A 21,646-nucleotide genomic window follows, 5' to 3' on the forward strand; every position below is an offset into this window, starting at 1 on the left:
AAGATGGAGGGTGGGTGAGGGAGAGGGAGTGGAATGAATGGGGAGGGAGATGGGGGTGGGGGAGAAGGAGGAGGAGAGGGAAAAGGACAGGAAGAAAGAGAGGGGGGATGCAAGCTGAGCAGTCCTTATATGCCTGGCTCCTGGCTCTACCTGGCAGGCAGAGAAGCAAGCTATTGCTAGATAGGTATTTCAGGGGGAACCTAGAATAATTGCTAACTAATTCTCTCTCTCTGTCTCTCTGTCTCTCTGTCTCTCTGTCTCTCTGTCTCTCTCTCTCTGTCTCTCTCCCCCCTCTCTCTCACATATATGTGTGTGTGTGTGTGTGTGTGTGTGTGTGTGTGTGTCTGTCTGTCTGTCTGTCTGTGTGTCTGTGTGTGTGTGTCTGTGTGTGTGGTACTTGCACATATATACACCCATGTATAATATATAATATTATAATATATATTTTAAGCACACACACATAAACAAAGAAAAAGATGCCATGAGTTTGAAACAGAGTAAAAGCTGGGTGAATGGGGGGGTTTGGGGAGGAGGAAAGAGAATGAGGAAATGTAATTACATTATAATCTCAAAATACTTTTTCATTTTTTGTTTCTTAATTTTAATTAATTAATTTTATACCCAACCACAGTTTCTCCTCTCTCCTCTCCTCTCCTCTTATTTCTTTCCCCCTCCCCATCCACTCCTCCTGTTTTTCTTCAGAAAAGGGGAGGCCTCCCGTGAATATCAATCAGCCCTGTATATCAGGTTGTAGTAAGTCTAGGCATAGCCTTTCCTATTGAGGCTAGATGAGGCAGCCCAGTAGGAGGAAAGAGTCTAAAAACAGGAAACAAAGTCAGAGACAGCCCTTGCTCCCACTGTCAGGAGTTCTGCATGAAGACCAAGCTACTTCTCAAAATAATCTTAAAATTAGAAAAAAAACATCAAAAATGAATTGAAAACAAAAATGAAAACAAATACTAACAACAACAACAAAAACCCACAAAAGCTAGACATGTTTGCATTTGCCTGTAACCTCAGAATTGAAGAACAGAGACAAGTAGATCCTAGGATCTAGCTGGCTAGCAGGCCTAGTCACAGCATCACATTTCAGTTATTTGCATGTACCATACATTAGTTTACAGACAATTCAACTAGCTTCCTCCTAGGAACCTAGCAACAGCAACCTAGCAACAATTTACATCACCACCAGCAGCCAGGTAGGTCTGCTAGGTTACCCCAGCTTTGAGTTCTCTCTCTCTCTCTCTCTCTCTCTCTCTCTCTCTCTCTCTCTCTCTGTCTCCTCTCTCTCCCCCCTCTCTCCCTCTTTCTCTCCTTTGTCTCTCTTTTCTCCTCTCTATCTCCTCTTCCTCTCTCTTGTCTGTCTTTTCTTCTCTTTGAATTTTCACTATCTTTGTTTTTCTTTTATATAGAAACTTTGGCAGAATAGCAGCTGTACATAAAAGTGGGACAAAATTTTAGACCAGGGTCACCACATGGGTGAGCTACCTGAACTGACCAGTTCATCTCTGTACTGTTACCCAGTTTTTGCCATATAGGTTCTGTAGAAATTTCCTAATCTCACAGCCCAGTGGCAGTACCCTCTTGCTAGTCAGCAGTTCTTGTTTCCTTTCTGTTAAGCTCATAGCTGGGAACCTAAAAAGAGTTTAGAACTCTTCAAAAATCTCATCCTGCTGTTGTCTGTGAAATTTATTCTTCAAGGTTACAAATCAGATGATATAGAAGCCATTGAATCCAGGGTGGCTTTGGTGGCCATTGATGTAGCAATACAAAAACATAACACTCAACTCAAATGGGATATGCCAAATGTTGAGACCAGAAGTGAGACTGGTTCCTGGTAGGCAGCTGCATAGGGAGAGGTGATAAAGGTGGCACATTTCTAAGAAGGCAGGATTCTTCTTTATCCTCCTGACTTGAGAGGAAAGCCTGGCAGTTTAAAACAAAGTACATGTAGGCTTTTGACTCCCATCAGTAGGCCCCCTGCTGTGGACTAGCTCAACAAGTTCAAGGCCTACTCAGGACATGCCACACAACAGTTCTGGGCCAATCAACCACACTGGCTTCCTTCACATTGACCAACACTAAAGTAGGGGAGGAAGACTCTACAGAGGCAAAAAAAAACAAAAAAACAAAAAAAAAAACAAAAACAACCAAACCTTTAGCCCTCAGGAAGAGACTGGAGTCCCCTGCCTGGCTTTGTCAAGGGTCTTTTTTATTTTATTTTATTTATTTTTTTCTGTTTGCTGTGTGTATGCATTTCCCAACAACTTTCTCCAACTGTTGACTGTTGTTGTGTTGTGCATAGCCCTGGGGCTAATTGTATTTGATGTTAATTCTGTTCTCCTGTGAGGGGTTGAGAGGAAGGAATGAGTCAGCACTCAGGTGATGTCCTGTAAACCTGCTTCCCACCTTAATTTATAAAGGCTAGAGCCGGAGATGGGGTGGAGAAAGAGAGGTAGGTAGAGCTGAAGGTTTTTGGAGAGAAGGAGAGAGGGAGGACACAGAGGAGGAGGTGGAAAGAAAGTGGAGCAGAAGCACAGGACCTGGAGAAACTGCGAGTTCTAAGGGGTCTCTTATATGGGGAAGATGCTAGTGTAGTGGTAGGTCTTCCCACTCCAGGCCCACAGCATGTATGAGTTGTGTTTTCATTGCCCAGGTTTATTTGGGTTGGAGATTTACTGCAACATTGTTGTGTAAGGTATTTGGGATTTCTCTTCTGCTAATTGCTGTGCTCAAGAATTTTCCTACCTTTTTATTCTTTAAGTGGCAGAAAATTGAACCTGATCAAGGCCCCTCAGCATACCTCACCCATTAATATCAGCAATTATGGCCTGGGAACATAGATATAGGTTACCCAAATTCATGAAGTTTTTATAATAACAGAATGAAGAAAATCATGAATAGAGGCATTTTTTCAGTGCATTGGTGGAAACATTAAATAGGTAGTTAAAACAGAATGGTGAAATCTCAGGTAAAGGCCTCAGATGCTACCTGGTAACTAACTTTTGATCTATAGAAACTAGGTTTATGTTAATATATTCCAATAAACTTTTATCTGTTACTCACAGGATGTTAGGTCTGATAAAGAGGTGGGAAAGACCAATTAGGAGGCTAAAGAGAGCCCAAGGTAAATTGTAATTAGGCTGCGAACTTGAAACATCGCAAACTCCCCATAATCACTGAAATACTAATCAGTGAATCAGCTTTCCAGGTTTATTCTGAGGTTAGAACTTCTTTCTAGGAAATTTTAATCNAAATTATCAGGGATTCTATTCTCCAGAATTGTTACTCATTTGAAGTAATAATCTGCTGTTCTTAAGAAACCGTCAACCACTTTCTCCTGTATCAGTTTGATTATAGAATACGGTAAAACATCTTAAGTTTTGCAATCAGAATGCCCAGAATGTATGAGGATGTTCCAAAGAAATGCTTCCTTGCTCTGGCTGTCTGGATTGTTGAAGCACAACACTCCAAGGGATTGGAATTATTCCCAGACCACTTCACCAGGACACTGGAGCCTAAACAACTATGTGGCAAGGATGAGCAGGACACACCTTGACCAGGATAGGGAAAGCCAGAGGATAATGAGTTTGCAGCCTGGGTTTCTTATTGAGAATTTGTCTCAAAGCTAACAACAACTCTTCCAAAAGTAACTAAAGCCAAGTGATTATAGAAAATGATTCTGTGACAGGGCAAGACAGTGCAGAGTTTCCTTTATCTTATATTCTTGGCCAGGTTATTTCATGTTTAACTAGTATTTAATCTCCTTAATGGAGAATCTCATGGAAAATTTCTCAACTCTATTCTAGGACATGAGGCTAAGATACCCCATGTAATTTATCTTAGCTTNTGTTAAACTGCATGCTTGTGTAATATCTACCTCCTAGCTGGCTGGAATACAGATTTTCAGTGGCTATTAATTGTGTCTGGGCGGTCACCTCTTGCAGGCTCCTGTAACAGTTGTTATGTATATTTACTTAACAATGAATGGGCTCTGCTTGTATCTGTTTTTGATATTTATTTCAGGCACAAACATATTTTTAAGTATTTCCACCCCAGCAAGCAAAGTCCCTCAACAAATGGACAGATGTATGTGTTCCACGTGCACCACTCCAGGGGGCAACAGAGATACTCTTATCCCCAAAGCAAATACAAATTTATCTCACATTCCAAAAGGAATGGACCTCTCAGTGAGGCTATAGGTAGACTAAAAGTAGCTGTTGTCCCAAACAATAGGTAGTGTATTCTTAGTTGTCTTGACATCCCAAGTAATTTCTTTCATATTCCTATCAAATGAAGATTTTCTGACCTCTAAGTACAAGCTCTCTCATGTCTTCCTTAGATCAGGCATAAAATTTTATTACTCCCCTATAGGCAGGAGCAATATTCAGCCTGAATAAGCTTTAAAAAATGGATCGTTGACTATCACCTACTCCTAAAATAAAAGGACCAAAGTCTTGGAATGGGAAAAAGAAGCTAGATAAAAAAGACAGAGAAAATTAATGGCCTGAGAGAAAATAAAGAAGTCTCTTTCCTTGGAATCTAGGTTGATTTTCCTGATGACTGAGAATTAAGAAACTTCAATAGAGCTGAGAGAGCCAAAATCAACTGTATAGATAATCTGTTTTCCTGAAGATGCCTAAAACAGGCTAAAACATTAACAAGTGAACTATATTTACTTAGGACAAGAACGTTTGTAATTTTTAGCTTTGTCAAACTATCACTTCTCCATATCTGAATAATGTACCTAGTAAAAACACAGTTTCATTCACAAAACTGAAAGAAAATTCTTTAAGATAAAATTAAGTAAACCAACTTATATATGTTTAACTTTTAAGCTTTTTTTAAAAAGGTGTGCTTAGCTTAATCTTAAACCTTGATATAAATCATACCTTTTGAGGACTGTAAGATAGCCACATAATGGCATGTATAGCCATTTTAAAGGCACTTAAGAGTGGCATTCCTCTCTCTCTCTCCCTCTCTCTCTCTCTCTCTCTCTCTCTCTCTCTCTCTCTCTNTNTNTNTNTGTGTGTGTGTGTGTGTGTGTGTGTGTGTGTGTGTGTGTGTGTAAAGTACAGGACTTAGCTCTCAGCTCGTTGCTTCAACATCTGCCTGCATGCCACCTTGCTCCCCACCATAATGATGGCCCTCTAAACTTCTGAAACTAAGCAAGCCCTCAATTAAGCATTGCTTTGTAGGAGTTGCCTTGGTCATGTTCTTTTCACAGCAATAGAGCAGTGGCTAGACAGAAGAGAAGTGGCCTAGACAGGACTTCCCTGATTTTGCCTTGTGGGGCTTTAGTCAGAAAAGGCCCGCCAAGGGAGGGCCTGCGACTGGCACCCAAAGCCGGCACTCTCAGAAACCTGCACAGGATACCAGAGAGCCAGATTCAACAGTGGCGCTGCTGCTGAGCGACTATGGGCCTCCTATCTGGAATTCATAGTGGAGCCTTAGTTGGAGAAGAGGTGCTTAGTCCTGCTGGGACTAGATGCCCCAGGGTGGGGTGGTACCCAAGGTGAAACTTCCCCTTTAAGGATAGGACTGGGAGGAGGAGAAGGAGGGGGAGCTGTGATTGGGATCTAATGTGAATGAATATAAAATTAAATTGTGAAAAAACAAAACAGAAAAGGGGGGGGAGGGGTTGGAATCTAAAGAAGGCAAAAACAAAACAAAACTTGATCCAGTGAGGCATAGCTGCACATGTCTTTTATTCCAGCACCTGAGAGGCCAAGAGTGGTAGATCTATGTGAGTTTGAAGCCAGCCAGTTTTTCATAGTGCATTTCAGGGCAGCCAAGGCTATGTAGAGAATCCTGTCTCAAAAACCAACCAACCAACCAACCAACCAACCAGCCAACCAACCAACGAACCATAAAAATCTCCAAAAACCACTTGACTAAACTAATATAGCAGAAAAGAAAAGAACAAGACTGAACAAAACAGCCAAGCTAATCAGGAGGTGATGGCACATACCTGAAATTATGGTAGGCTGAAATGTGAAGATGATCAGTTTTAGGGCAGGGATACTTAGTGCATTCCAAGTCAGCCTGAGCTGCATAACAAGAAGTCATCTTATAAACAAAATAAGACAACATAGAAGGAATAAGGCAACAACAACCAAATAGGATTACATATTTCCTATCTCATAGTACTTATTCACTGAAATCATTATTCAGAGATTTCAAACACAAATGTAAAAAGTTGCATAGTCTTAGAAAACCCGATTGTTTTAGAGCAAACTTTGTTTTTAATGTAATAAAAAAAAAACTCAACAAAGATAACAGGGAGTATAGGAATTATCTTGGTGAAGTAAAATATCTGTTTAACTGGCTAATTACTCAGAGATAAAGGAACTCTTTCATTATTTTCCTGTTTGAGCAACTGAGTACTCTCAGGAATACTTATTCTCACAGAAATTACTGAACCTAAGCTCCAAAATGTGTTCAGTCAAACATCTTCTATTCACCAATATGACTCCTTCAGGAAATGTTAAAAATAAAAGTAATTTATTTGAAATTATTTAATTGACATTAATGCCAAACCTTTGTTTCTGAAATAATTAGTTGACATCAATTTTATGACTTTGAAATCTCTTGTCCTTTGTATTTGTCCTCATTTTAATTGCAAAAGAGTAAAATGTCACTGTCATAGCTAGGGTTTCTATTGCTGTGAAGAGGCACCATGACTACGGCAACTCTTAGAAAGAAAAGCATTTAATTGGGCCTGGCTTACAGGCCAGAAGTTTAAGTCCATTATCATCACGTGACGTACAGACATACATGGTCTTGGAGAGGTAGTTGAAAGTTTTACAGCTTGATCTGCAGGCAGCAGGAAGAGACAGTGATATATTGGGCCTGGTTTGAGCTTTCTGAACCTTCAAAGCCCACCTTCAGTGACACACCTCCTCTGACAAGACCACACCTAATCCAACAGACTACATCTCCTAATAGTGCCACTCCCTATGAGTCTATGGTAGCTATTTTTATCTAAACCACTACAGACACTATTAATTTTACTTGAAAATCTTCATCACCACCAAAACACTGCCATTTTTGAAAAGTGGGATTGGAATATTTTTTATAGAGGAGTATTTGTTATGTACTTTTGATTGATATATTGCATCTATACATGGTACAATGTGATTCACATATACATTGAGTAGTGATCAATTCATAGTTATTAGTGGACCTGATACTTTAAATTGTTTCACTTTTTAATAGTTGCATTATTTAAATTTCTCTTTTTTGGTCACCAAAACATATTCCTCCCTCAAATAATAAAACATCACAACTGATTCTGTTTATCAAAACTGTGCCCCTTGGCCAAACCTTTCCTTCTTTGAGATTCCTAATAGTTGTAATTTTTATGAGGTCAATCTTTCAAGATTCCACTTAAGAGAGAGATCATGCAGGGCCTTTTCTTCTGTGCTTTGACTAATTTCACACAATAATGTTCCCTCTAGGTTTGTCTACATTGCTACAAATGAGAGGATTTTATACTTTCTTGGTGAGTAATTTTCTATTTTTTTCACATCTGACTGATTTTATATTTTGGCTGCTATAAATGGGACTGTCTTTAATGTGAGAGTTCATATATCTTTGTGACATGATAATTTCATTTTGTTTGGTTATATGTTCAGCAGATGGTCTATAAATTTGCTCTACTGTTAGAATAATTGGGGGCTATATACTCTATCTGTAATAACTGTCTTAATTGACACTCTTACCAAATCACAAGTCTCTCTTATATCTTTTCTAGTATTTGTTAATATTATTTTTAAAACGTTTCTATTTTATGTGAGTGGGTGTTTTGACTAGATATCTATCTGTGCATGATGTGGGTGTGTGGTGCCTGGTGCCTGTGGAAGTTAGAAGAGGGAATTGGATTTCCAGGAGCTGGAGTTATAGGCAGTTACAAGCTGCCATGTGTGTGCTGGAATTTAAACCCAGGTTCTCTAGAAGAGCAACTAAAGCCCATGTGCTATCTCACCAGCACTTAAGAGTGTGATTTATAATTTTGTATTTTTTGGTAACACCCATTTTCAGTAGAATGAGTTCTTATGATTTTTATTATATTACTCTGACTGATGATACTGACTACTTTCCACACATCTATGGGCCATTCATATGTTTTCATTTGGGACATTATAATCCAAATCTTTACTTCATTTTACTTTTTCAAATGAATTTTTGGGTTCTTTCTTTATTACAAATTTACTTCTTGTCACTCCCATTTTGTTGGGTGGCTCTTTGCCCTGCTTGTTGTTTCTTTTGCTGTACACAAACTATTTTTTTTTGTCTATATATTTTTTTCAATAAATACAAGGTTGACCAGTTTTCCCTCCTTTAGTTTAGTTTTGTTTTGTTTTTTGTTTTTTCCATGTGGTTGCTGGGATTTGAACTCTGGACCTTCAGAAGAGCAGTCGGGTGCTCTTACTCACTGAGCCATCTCTCCAGCCCGAAACACTGATTTTTAACATGAGAAAAAAATACACAGAGCAAGAGAAGGACACACTTTTCAGTAAAATGATTCTGAAGAAACTTTATGACTGTATATAGAGGACTNAACCTAAATACCTGTCTCTTACCATTTACAAATACCAACTCAAGATGCCTCAAGGAATTAATCATAGAACCTAAAACTATGAAACTATAAGAAAACGCAGATAAAATGTCTTAGGTCATTAGTCTGGGCAATATTTTAGATGATATTACTCCATTTGGGAACATGTATGACAAAAATTAAAATTGGGCTGGATAGATGGCTCAGTGGTTAAGAGCACTAATTGCTCTTCCAATCCAAATGTCTCACAACCATCCGTAAGGAGATCTGGCGCCCTCTTCTGGAGTGTCTGAAGACAGCTACAGTGTACATACATATAATAAATAAATAAATTAAAAAAAAATCAGTGTTTCAGCAACATGGTTCAGTAAGTGAAGGTGCTTGTTATCAAGCCTGAGTTCACTCCCCAGGAGACACACACACACACACACACACACACAAAATAAATAAATAAATAAATAAATAAATAAATAAATGAATAAATAAATAGTAAACAAATAAATAAATGTAGAAATTAAAAGGAAAAATTGGCTAGGATTCGGGATTTTGCTTAGTTTTAAACAGCATGCCCAGGAAGCTTGGTCTAATGCACCATAAAGAAAAATGAGTTGGCTAGTTCAAGTGTGGTAAATTTCAAGATTGTTCTTTCTAATTCTGCAAAGAAAGATGTTATTTTGGCAGAGATTTATTCTATAATTACCCTGGTTTGGATAGGCATTTTTAAAATCATTTATTATATTTCATATATATGAGTACATTGTCGCTGTCTTCAGACACACCAGAAGAGGGTATCAATTCCTGTTAAGGATGGTTGTGAGCCACAGTGTGGTTGTTGGGAATTGAACTCAGGACCTCTGAAAGAACTGTCAGTGCTCTTAACCACTGAGCCATTTCTTTAGCTCTAGATATCTCAATAACAGTATTTCTTTCAATCTATGAACACAGGTTACCTTTCCATCTGTTTATATTCTTTTTAATGCCATTAATTATTAGTTTATACTTTTCATTATGAAGATTTTTACATATTTGCATAAATGTATTTGTAGATTATCTTGTGATGATTACTGTAAACAAAATTATTGCCCTGCTCCCCCTTAGATTATTCACTGTTAAGACACATAAATGTTATAGATCTTTATTAATTTTGTGTTCTGAAAACTTACTCAAAAGTTTTTTTTAAACACAACACATAAAATTTGTTTTTCATGCATACAATCCTTTGTATAGGATTTGTCTTCTACAAATTTTCTTCAGTTTTTCTGCCACTCAGGTTTCTTTTGTCCTTTACTTTTTGTCTTATTCATTTTGAGACAGTCATTTACTTTAAAACAAATTGCCCTTTTTACATTTAGTAAAACAAAACAAAACAACAAAAAAAAAACATTCCTATAGTTTAAAGTTTCTCCTTACAAAAATCATAATTTTCTTGGAAGTTTGCACATATATTTCTCTTATTATCCTAATTTAATTACCTGTAATAATTAGATTAATAGTAATGTAATTTTTAAAATATTTACTTATTTTATTATTTTACATGTTTTGATTGCATGAATGTGTGTGTACCACATGTATGCCTGGTACCTGTGGACATCTAAAGGGAATATCAAATCTCTTGAGATTGGAGTTACAGATGATTTTGAGCCACCATGTACGTACTGGAAATTGAACCCAGGTCTTCTAAAAGAACTACAAGTGCACTTAATCTCTGAGCCAACTCTTCAGCCCATCCTTAGTAATCTAAACTTATCATGCATAATAGGAACCAAGTAACTGTGAAGTGCCATTCCAGCACTCAGCGATCACACAGTCTTTGAATCATAGCTTCTAGAAGCATGATTCTCTCACAGTCAGCTTTTCATTGCACAGACATGTTTCCTTGAAATTTTAAATAATTTCTGTTATTTCTTTATTAAACTAAAGAGCAAAATTTGGGGTTTTTATAGATTTAGGAGTTATGTTGTTGGTATAGAGCTCCCTAAGCCTTTTTCAAATTATATACTATATATGATATTTATTTATTCAGGGTTCTAGGTATGCTTGAAAAATATTCTACCAGTGAGTTCCATCCTTATCCCAACTCACTTGGATTGCTTATGAAGATGAGACTATAAACAGTATGTCACCATTTTAAATTATTTTTCTTACTGATAAATTTTATATTTTTGTGTTAATCACAGCCATGGAATGTTATGCATATCTGTCACATTTGATGGTGAAATCTCTTGAGACATTTCTGCCTTAATGGAATCACAAATAATTTTATTTTTTGTAAAGATTAAGTAATTCTTGGTGAACTTGAAAACATCTGGGTTTTGTATTTTCTTCAGTACTTACTGTATGTGGGACAGATAACTTTATAAAGGGGAGAGAGATTTGTTCACGTCATGCTTTTGTGTCTGTATCAGCTCAGTTCTGGTGAGGGCTGTATCCTGTATGTCAGCTATGGTGGTCATAGCTGACCTAATGAGACCAAGCTTACTCCTTGTGGAGCAATCTTCACACTTGAGTTACTAAGGATTGTTGCTTGTAAGTTTTAAAACATGCTTGCTCCTTTGCCTGGGGACTTGCTCTCAGCTTAACTCCCAGATCTCATTCAACCAGCCTGGACTTGTGACTTAGCTCTGCCAACTGCCAGTTAGCTGTTCCCCCACCCCCATGCCCCAGGAACAGAGATCCTCCAGTCACTCATACTTTGCCAAACCGTCAACAACCACACTGGCTGCCCACTTTCTCCTCCTACCCACCTTAGCATTACGGATGGAAAACAGTAGACAGCTTTATTATTGTAAATCTATCCAAATAACTCAGTGGCTGGGCAAATAATTTCCTGCCCTAATCTTATCAACTGGTTTTCTCCATTTTCTTTGGCTACCCACTCTTAGCTGAGGCTACAAACTCTAGGGCCCCCAAGACCTATATGTCTGCTGCTTCTTCCTTGCTCCAAAACCTTGTTTGAAAACTTTGTTCTGTTCCACTTCTCTTCCTCTTGGGACCCAGAAGCCCCATCTTTTCCCTTCTTCCAACAATTGACACAATCAAGAACCAACTAGGAAATTGACACTTCCCTCTACAAAGGGTGACATGAAAAAAACATCTCTTAATTCTATTGACCTTAGGACCTTACAGTAGGCCCTACCCTTAAAGCTCCACTGTCCTATGATATTGTCACTCTGGACATCATGTCTAAACACATGAATGGGGGAGGCAGGCTGTATTGTATTGTTCTTAATTTTCTGAAGCAACATTTCACTCATATATGTACTTGTTTTTGTTTAGATCAGTAAATTAGAGCTTTTACAATTGACTTTTGACCATTATGTATGTGGGTAAGGAATACCACTTGCATGTCATGTACCGACATACATACACAGAGCTGAGAGCTTCCATTTAAATGTGCTGGGTACAAAACTAACTTATTAAAGGGTTCTTGGATCTCAATTCTCTTTTCTGTTAAACAAAACAAGGTTTTCTTCCTCGATTGCTAAATCTTTTACCTATTTGTTTAAAAGGTACCGCATTTTCTTTTCCAAGGAATTTTTGAAAGAGCAATCTTCATTTCTTTTAATATTTTGATGCTTTTGCACATCAACTAAACAATGTGCTTCATTATCCTGGTAGCACTTTATATTCTTAGAAAAATCTGTATTGTTATGCAATAATTATGGTGGATCAAAGATCATTAAAATTTAGCAGTAAAACAAATAAAACACAAAATTACTCTAAAAAGGTGATACTTGCTTATCTACAAGTACCACGCCTGCATTAGATCTTTTTATTATAGCATTTTGACCCTTCCTAAGTGATAGAAGACTAGTGCTTTGATAAAGGAAGGAATTGAAAAAATTTTAAAAATAGTGAGAAAAATTAAAATCAGAAATGAAGTTTATTTTTCTGTCTATCACACCAGACATTTTCTGAATGTTGTCGTTTATGATATGAGAGGAAGTTGTGATTATAGGTCTCTAGGCTAAAAAATACCCACCAGAAGGTATATAGAGCAATTTAATTTGTTCTGTGGCTTGAAGTTTGAATTAGATAAAAGTTCTAAGAGGCAGTTATTTTCAGCAGAGTAGAGAAAGCATGCATCTCTTCATGTGGACAATGAGCAGGTCAGGCTTTGTGTGCTGTGCTCAGAAGTCAAGGGTGTCTTCCTTATGAGCATGAGCCTCTCACTTCAAGTTTTCACTGTTATGTGACTGATCCTAAAGTCAGGGTTTTTTTTTTAACACTTTGTTTTCTAGGAATTCACCGATGTGGGCCATTGGCAGTGCTTTCTTTTTTCAGTTTTGCTGAAAAAAGATGGAACAACATAGAGTGGAATATAGACATTATTTCTCATATATAAATCTTAGAAAATATCATAAAAACTTCTGTCTTTTCAAATAAGTTGGCAAATTATTCTTGGAAATAATTTAATTGACACAGAGCATCACTTCAAAAATCAAGCATTAATCTAATACCTAAATGAGGTCTCTATATAAACATTTTCTTTAAGTTTTTAAAATTAGTCTTGAACTACATCAACTTATATCTGAAAGGTTTCAGGTTTGGACTTTATGGGGACACTGAGGTGGACTGTCTTATTTAACATTTTATCCTTAATTTTGAGGTAAGGTTTCTCTACATAGTATGGGCTGCCTCCAAGTCATAGAGATATGCCAGCTTCTGCCTCCTGCATTCTGGAATCAAAGGTATGCACCACTGTGCTCAGCTTATGTTCTCTCTCCCTCCCTTCATTTCTTCCTTCCTTCCTTTCTTCCTTTTTGAAGAGATTAATTATTAGAAGAGATTAATGTCATAGCAGGACAGTAGCATGGAAGGAGCTCTGAGCAGGATTAGGTTCCTGTGCAAGAGTGGGGATTCCTTCATAGGTTGTCTTTGTCAGGGTTTCTATTGCTGATATGAAACACTATGAACAAAAGCAACTTGGGTAGTTTATTTTGCTTATTCTTCCACATTTCTATTCAGCATTAAGGCAGGGACTTGGAGATGATGCAGAAGCCATGAAGAGTGCTGGTAACTGGCTTGCTCCTCATTGCACTTTCATGTTCTCCACTTACTTATGGCTGATAGTTGAAGGACAAGGCAGGGATGTGCGCAGAGTGGGACTTTTCTCTCTTGGTGGTGAGGAGAAGAATGGGAAACTGTAGAGCTGACCGGATTCTTGCTGACTCGTGAAGCTGTCTGGAAGTATGGGATTGAACATAATTTAGCTTTGAAAAAAGAAAAAAGTAACTCAAGGGGCTAGCATGTAGGGTGGGCTCTAAGGAATACACATCAGTAATGACGCCGGTGGAGAACATAGACTTAACCGCTTTTGTAGGCTGAGAATTTGGCATTTTTTTTCTGATCTAGAAGTTTGGCCTGAAGGAAATGCACTTGGAGGCACAGTGGGTTTTTCCATTGGAGAAGCAGTGGCTGGTGAAGGATTGCAGCCCTTCAGGTGCCTGGTTGTGAGGAGGTGAAGAATGACCGGAAGGGAGTTCACTCCATCCCTAGACCAGGGGTATCGGAGTGGGCAATTGGGGTTTTTCCAAAGAAAGAGGACTTGAGTGTCACCTGGAGAAGTAAGGCTTGATCAGAACAGGGAATTTCACTAGAAAGGAAAGCTGTGCGAAACTATTTATCTCAGAGAGAAGTTGTGTAACCAAAATGGAGGTGCTTACAAGATGGTGGCCATGGTTAACAGTATCCACAACGTTTTCATGTGCCTAGAGATTTGCCTATATGTGTCTCTTTCTTTCCTTGTATCTTCAGTTGTATTCTATTTCCATAAACGTTTTCAAGTTACAAAGTTGCATTTTATTGAAAAAAAAAAAAAACTGTGTCCATTGTTAACTGATCCCAGTAAAGACAGGGAAATTATATATCTAGATTTCTCTAGCAATTCTCTTCTAACTAAATAAACTTAAATGTTAAATCCTATGTGACAAAAATGAACTTATTCTGCCTTTTGACCGGGTTAAGTTTTCATGGTTTTCTTATTGCTTTCTTTTTAAAAAAATCTTCTCTCTAGCCCCTATTCTTTTTCTACTTCTTCTTCTTTTTTTTTTTTTTTTTAATTGAGTATTTCTATGTTGGTCTGATTCCTGGACCCGGCTGGCTCAAATTTACAGAGATACTCCTCCTTTTGCCTCTTGAGTATTGGGACTGAAGTCATGAGCCACTATACCTGGCTTATTTTTAGTAGTTATGTCATCTTCCCAATCTTAAAGCCTCTGATGTTTATCTCCCTCCTCTCCTCTGTTCCTGTGTTCCTTTTCCCTTTCTCTCTTTTGTTGGGAGCTATTAAGGCAACACTATTGTCCTGATCTCTGAATTCGGCCTCCCCGCCCCCAGAAGAAAAGAGGGTCAAAAGCGGGCCACAGGATGCACCGCTCTGAGAACAACCACAGATCGTTCCAGCCCTAAGTCAGTGCTGGATGTCCTGACCTCAAGATGTACCCTGATATCACCAAGTTCCTGCTTCCCCATGTAGTCGCCAAAGTACTTCCTCTCTTTCTGCTGCCCCATCCCTCCTGCTGAGGTGCATTTCCTCTGCCCCATTCCTTCTGCTGAAAGGCACTCCCCCTTTTGCTTGTACATTTAAACCTTGGGCCTGGCTAATACATTTGGGGCTTTGATGCATTCCAGAACGTTTCCATGTCATTATTTGCACAAGGCCCTCATCCCTCTCTACCCCCCCCCCCATTTGGTTCTTAGGAAGAGGTCCCCTCGAGACCCTCAAATAACTGGACCTGCTGGACGGGTCACTCTTTCCCTTCATTCCCCTTCCCTTTCCCTTTCTCCTGTTCTCTTCTCATTCCTCTCTACTTTTTCCTCTCACCCTCTTTCTTCTCATCCCCACTTTCTTTCCTCAGACTTCAGAAGTAAGTTAAGTCACTCAAAATTGCATTTATCCCAAGTTGCTAATTCAAATGAAACTCCTACTCTCCAGTTTTCCTAATGAAGACCTTATATTAGCATCTCTGTAGACTTCATCAACATCTTCTCAACACTTTATCACCTTTCCAATTAAGTAACGTTTTAGGACATTTAATTTCTTCATCTCTTATAACATCTTCCCAGGTGCAATAGTTCTCTTTCATCTTATATTGAAACATTTCTACCTGAAAATTATTTTATGCTTGGAAATTCTCATTCTCCTAGATTTGACTCTGTCCTCACCTTTGACTGAAAGGCATCTATGATGATTCTCCCAACAAAGACCAAGATAAGCCTTTCTTCTTCTGTTCTCTATCTCTGTTAACCATCTCAATAATCATATATGTTGTTATTAGTTACTAGAGCAATTTTTATTTTTTCCTTTCAAGCCATGCTTAAACAAACCATGTGAGTCTTAGGATAGAGGAGTGTGAGGAAAAGAAATGTTCACAAGATGGCAGTAGAGGAGCACACAACCGTGTTATTAATGAAACTGTCCTTTGCTCACAATAATACCCAGAAACCATGTCTTTTATTGCTCTTTATCTTGAGCCCTCTCTAAAGCTCTGCCTCATAGTAGGGATTTAACTGAGGCTTAAGTGAAAAAGAAAAAAAAGCTAAGTTGGTTAGTTCTATACATGCATAGTTATAAATTTTTAATTTTTAAAAAGCTTAAATATTTTTAATTTTTATTTTTCCCATTAATTTTTTTAATTTATTCACTTTATATTAACTGGCCTGCCTCCTCCTGGTCTCCCCTCACATAGCCCCTCCCCATCCCTTTCTTCTCCTCTGAGAGGGTGAAGTCCTCCCTGAATATCCCCTACCCTGGCACATCAAGTCTCTGCAGGGCTAGGCACATCCTCTCTCACCAAAAAAAAATTTTTTTAAATCAAACTAAATTTACATTCATTCATTTATTTAGTTATTTTTTGATAGAGTCTCTTTATGTAGCTCTGGCTGTCTTGGAATTTGCTAAGTAGAACAGGCTGGTGCTGAACTTAGCTGCCTGTCTCTGCCTCCTAAGTTCTGGTATTAAAGGGGTGGACCACCACATAAGGTTTAGAATTTAATTGCTTTATATTTTCTATTCATTATCATCCTTTGTGTGTGTATGTCCCTGTGAAGGCCAGAAGAGTGCATTGGAGCTCCTGGAGTAGAAATTATGGGTGGTTTTATGCTACCTGATATGAGTGGTAGAAACTGAATTTGGGTCTTTTTAAACCTCTGAGCCATCTCTCCCCTCTCTTGTATATTTAACTTGAACTTTTGGTAAAATAGTAGTTTGGAGAATATATACAGGAGGATTCACTAATTCTAAACTCCTTGTATAAATCCAACCTGTGTTTTTAATTGGTTGGATTTAATTGAGTTACAAAATTCTCATCAAAGAAGAGAATGTAACAGATGACAAGGAAATTGACAAGGAACTGTCAAGGATTTTAAGTATTTATACTAATTCACTATGCTAATGGAACAGAAACTGCATTTGGGAAACCAGTCAATGGTAGATCAGTTTTTGTAGGATAGTTTAAAATCACTAAGTATTTTCTCCTTTTGTCTCTCTCGATATAGGAAAGGATTATTTGCCTTTCTGAATGCAGTGTTCATCCTTTTAAAACTGTAAACTGCCTCTATACAGGAATGTAGTAACTAAGAATGAAGCTACTTTTATTCACAAAAAAATATGACTTACAATGTAGAAAATCTTAAAGGGTGAACAACAAAAACTGCCTTGAACTAACATAAGTATAAGAAAATTCCAGGTACAAGTTTAAAATAAAAAAATGCTTTTCATATATCAACAAAGAATAATTGAATTGTGTTTCAAATTAAGAGCATATTACTATTTAAAGCAGTTAAATGTAAACCTAACAAAACATGTACAAGGGTTATATGAAGGAGACTGCAAAATTCTGATGGAACAGATTGAAGAGTATGTAAACAATGAAGAAATACTCCACAATTCATGCTGTTAAAATTCTAATTGCCCTACAGATCCCTAGATGAAAGAGTCAACAGAGTGTACATACCTGCAAATTTTAATAAAAAGATTAATTATATGTGGTATGATTAGGGCAGTTGTACAGTGCTCAACTACATGCTGTGGAGGCTCAGAACTAGGTTCAAAATCCAGGAAGGATGACTTTGCACTGTCAATCTAATGTGTAAAACCTTGAAGAGTTGCTGAAATTGAGTACATGCTGAATAGCTGAACATCTGGACTCTAATATCAGCAGGTGGCCACAGCAATAGAAACAGCCAGTGGGAAAAGAAAGGTAGCCTGTATCTTGCTTCATCTCACTTCTTCAGAGCAGCAGTTTATACTGTTAATAATCTCACTCTTATTCAGGGCAGGTGCTTCCTTACTCTTCACTATCTGACATGTCAACCCTATCTGAAAAAGCCTTCACAGACATTCAGTTGTGGTGCACAATTCTAGACATCTTCTACCCAGTTATATTGTCACTGCCTATCTATTATCACACTAGCTCTTTACAGCTTGATCTGTTGTGGATAGCTCTGGGGCTATTTGTAATTTGATGCTAATTCTGTTCTTCTGTGAGGGGTTGTGAGCAAGAAATGAGTCAGCACTCAGGTAATTTCCTGTAAACCTGCTTCCCACCTTAATTTGTAAAATAAAGGCTAGAGGCAGTGATTGGACAGATAAAGAGAAGGTGGAGCTGAAAGATGGGAGAGAAAAGAGGAGGAATGGGAGGGAGAGAGGATGAAGAAGGAGGTGGAAGAAAAGTGGAGCAAAAGCACNTAGCCTGGAGAAACTAACTACAAGTTATAAGGGGTATCATAGATGGGGAAGATGGTAGTGTAGTGGTAGATTTGCCCAATCCCTGTGCACAGCTTGTATTCATATTAATTGAGTTGTGATTTATTTCCAGGGCATATTTGGGTTGGAGATTTACCACAACATTGATCATCATAAATTCACTATAATCCTAACAAAACCCCCACCAAGTTATTTTCTAAATAACTAACCAAATGAAGTTTATATGAAAGAAGAAAAGGAACAGAACAACTAGTTCAGCATTAAAAGAGAAAAGTAGAATACTGACACAGAAAGGCTTAATAAATAGGTACATCAGTCAGTGACACACAGCATTGATGAAGACTTGTAAAAATCAATGGGAAATAATAGGGTCCAAAATACACCATGTTAGTAGAATTAATTAATTTTTGACCAAGGAGGAAAGACATTGTCACAGAGGAAGATTGACTTTTCTCAGCATATGGTTTTGGGAATGTCCATATTCACATCCACATATATTTAAAAAACCTTGGTGTATACCTACTTCTTTATAAAATGAACTCAAGGAATATAAGAACAGAAAAATCACAGTTGACATCTATATATCTACTGGTAAATCTGATACATCTACTGCTTAGGTATTCTTAATATCTCTAAGCCCAGGGAAGTGGTATTTTAAAGTCTATTTTATAAATTAATAAAATGGTTTAAGTACAACCTTACATGATATCTGATCCCCTCAACCAAACGTTTTAAAGAAAAAATTAGAAATTTATTTTAATTCATAAAATAATTTTCATGAAGCTATAAACTTAAACATTGACTACCTAAATCTTAATATAGGTAAACTTGCTTATAAGAATTAATAAATTAAATTTTATTATTTAAAACCATGATGATAAAAACCACAAAATCAAAAAAATGTTTTATGTTAGTCAAATATATTGATATACATAAAAATCCTTTGATTAGATTAGATAAAAACAATAGATTTGTTTTAAAAAATTAGCCTTTATATGCAAATGATAACTGTAAGATTTTCATGAAGACTGTGATTAATACAGAATGTTAGCTATATGTACATATATATTTGTGAGATATCTTTGCATTACTTTTCCATTTCATAATGGGAATTACAGAAGATCCGATCCCACAACAGTAGCATTCATAATGTAGGGAAGTTTATTTCATACACTTCTTTTAAAAGGTTACTCATTTAGTATTGCTAACACAATGTAACATATCTTAATGATAAATTTCAACTAACAGTTGTGTCATTTATGTGTAAAAACTATTTGCTACCTGATTGTGTTTTCCCCCAAACAAAACAAAACAGCTTTCTCCCTAAGTTTCTCATCTTACTAATTTAAGACCAAGAAGACAAAAACGCATGAAAAGAGAAAGCAGACTCCAGGACTGCTAACTCCTGGGTTTCAAATACAGATTCGTATGTATTGATTTGAAATATAGATATCTTGTTAGGAAGCAAGAGCTTTCTAAATTTTGTTGGCTCAAAAATATATAATAGAATAAGTAATATCAAGTAAAATGAAAAATATAAAATGTTGTGAATACAAATATACTTTGGTAGGAATATTAAAAGCATAATTTTAGATGAGAGGGCATATGATTTGTAGGTTTTATGGTAACTAAAAGTGTATGTGTATCACAAAATGGTTTATAAAAGTTAAAACTTGAAAAATAGTATATTGAGTCAGTGAGATAGCTCAGTGGGTAAAGGCATAGGAGGACTGAGTTTCATCCTCAGACCTCGGAACTGACCACCACAGATATGCTGTGTCACCCAAATTCCCAAGACACACACACACACACACACACACACACACACACACACACACACAGAGTAAACATGAAAGTATTATAGTTTATAAAACCTTTCTTAAAGAACAAGGATTTTATGTTTTATTAAAATAGCTGTATATGTTTCTAATTAGGAAACTCTGTATTAAAGGAATAAAGGTTTGTTTAAAAAATATTTGTCAAGCTTCATTTTAGTGTTATAGAACCAAATTTTATTCACTTGTCAATACTGCTGTAACTGAAGCTCTGGTTGTTCAATAATCATAGTTAGAGGCTGAAATCAATGAGGATATAGAGGCTAAAAGGAATATCAGTATTTTGGCCATTTCTCCCAGGTCAACAGATTACAAGGGAGCAGAGGAAAATAGGATGTCTCTAAGAGGCTTATAGCTTCAGTAAATCAGCTGCCTTCCTAGTCTGAGAGGTCAGGGAGCAAGAACTCAAAGATCTGACTATAACCAGTACATCATCCACATGATAGGGACCATCACGGAAGGAAATGTTTTCAATGCTTTCAAGGAAAGCCATGTTTAACAAGCCCCTGACCCATACAAACAAAACCCACAACTTTTAAGAAATTAAAAGAACCAACAAAAGAAGGCAGATTTTAGCATTTAGATTTCTTTCTCTCTCTCTTTCTTTCTCTCTCTCTCTCTCTCTCTCTCGCTTTCATTTTTTTTCAATTTAAGTATTTTTAATTGGATATTTTCTTTATTTACATTTCAAATGTTATCCCCGTTTCCTGGTTTCTTCTCCAAAAAACACCATCCCCCTTTACTAGAGTAAACACCATCCCCCTGCTCACCAACCCATCCACTCAACTTCCTGGCCCTGGCATTCTCCCACACTGGGGCACAGAGCCTTCACAGGACCAAGGGCCTCTCCTTGCATTGATGTCTGACTAGGCCATCCTCTGCTGCTACATATGCAGCTGAAACTATGCATTCCACCATATGTACTCTTTGTTTATTGTTTTACTTCTTGGGAGTTCTGGGGGTACTCATTAGAATGCAGTGCAGGTTAAAGATTCAATTCCTGTTTTGTTGTCAGTTTTTGGAGGTGGCATGGACCAAAGTCTGGTTTTCCTGTGAGCCTTAGGTTCTAGCAACATGAAAATATTAAATTCCTATCTGTGGCTTTAGCATGTCACAACCCACGGATGTCTCTACTTTTCATTGTTTCTCTTCCTACTTTAGTTTTTAAGTCTATTGTACTTTTCTGTCTACCCATTCTACTCGGTTCACTTACTTGTGTGCTTTAAACCCAGTCTTCAGATTGTTGCTCTAGAGAGTAGAGGTGGACATGCACCTTCATCCAGCCTGCCAGGCTGCTGACCATCTGCTGAGGCTCAGAAAGGGCTCTATGGGATAAAGGACTGAAATCACACTCAGAACCAGGTACCTCCCTTTTCCTTCCTGTTCACAGGTTTCATTTCATTCTTGTGTCGCTTGTGTAACTTCTTGTAGCTAAATATGGTCAGAAGAAGATTTATGTGAGTTTTAAAGAGAGAGAGAGAAAAAAAAAACACACAACAAAATAAAACCCAAATCAGACTAACTGGCAATCTTAGTAGCTGC

At 37.4% G+C, this 21,646-nt stretch overlaps 1 protein-coding gene across 3 annotated transcripts in view; it reads right to left on the minus strand.

The window, feature by feature from the left end:
• The window catches only part of LOC110298964 (interferon-induced very large GTPase 1-like), a 55,825-nt gene extending 34,419 nt beyond the window's left edge, over nucleotides 1-21,406 (minus strand). For 2 of the 3 annotated variants that reach the window (XM_029480086.1, XM_029480087.1), the window contains exons 1-2: nucleotides 21,318-21,406; nucleotides 13,621-13,744 (exon numbers count right to left, since the gene is read on the minus strand). The gene's annotated coding sequence lies outside the window, so the exon portion shown is untranslated. Of the gene's footprint in view, nucleotides 1-5,971; nucleotides 6,051-13,620; nucleotides 13,745-21,317 lie in introns of all 3 variants that reach the window. The other variant, XM_029480085.1, reaches the window with a different exon arrangement.
• Nucleotides 21,407-21,646: the final 240 nt, after the last annotated feature.

The sequence above is a fragment of the Mus caroli genome, chromosome 7 (genome assembly GCF_900094665.2).
Source record: "Mus caroli chromosome 7, CAROLI_EIJ_v1.1, whole genome shotgun sequence".
NCBI lineage: Eukaryota > Metazoa > Chordata > Mammalia > Rodentia > Muridae > Mus > Mus caroli.